Here is a 448-nt window from a genome sequence, read left to right as displayed (position 1 = left end):
GACGACCGCTGGGACTGAGGGGGCAGTTTGAGGCTCCAAATAGAACTTGATGGGTGGAGACAGTGGAGTTCAAAGGCTTGGAGAGGGGTGGGAGGATGCTGCTTCTCTTAAGTGCCTGTATACTAATGCGCGTAGCATGGGGAATAAACAGGAAGAGCTGGAGTTCTGCGTGCGGTCGCGAGGTCATGATCTCATTGCGATCACGGAGACGTGGTGGGACAGCTCGCATGACTGGAATGTTGTCATGGAGGGCTGTGTGCTTTTTAGGAAAGATCGGCTGGCTAGGCGGGGTGGTGGAGTTGCTCTTTATGTGAGAGAGCAGCTAGAATGTATTGAACTTCACTTGGGGGAGAGTGATGCAGCAGTGGAGAGCTTATGGGTGAGAATCAAGGGGCAGGCTGGTAAGGGTGACACTATTGTGGGGTGTATTACAGGCCCCCTGATCAGG

Source organism: Meleagris gallopavo, chromosome Z (genome assembly GCF_000146605.3).
Source record: "Meleagris gallopavo isolate NT-WF06-2002-E0010 breed Aviagen turkey brand Nicholas breeding stock chromosome Z, Turkey_5.1, whole genome shotgun sequence".
NCBI classification, from domain to species: domain Eukaryota; kingdom Metazoa; phylum Chordata; class Aves; order Galliformes; family Phasianidae; genus Meleagris; species Meleagris gallopavo.
Note: the sequence above shows the minus strand (reverse complement) of the source record.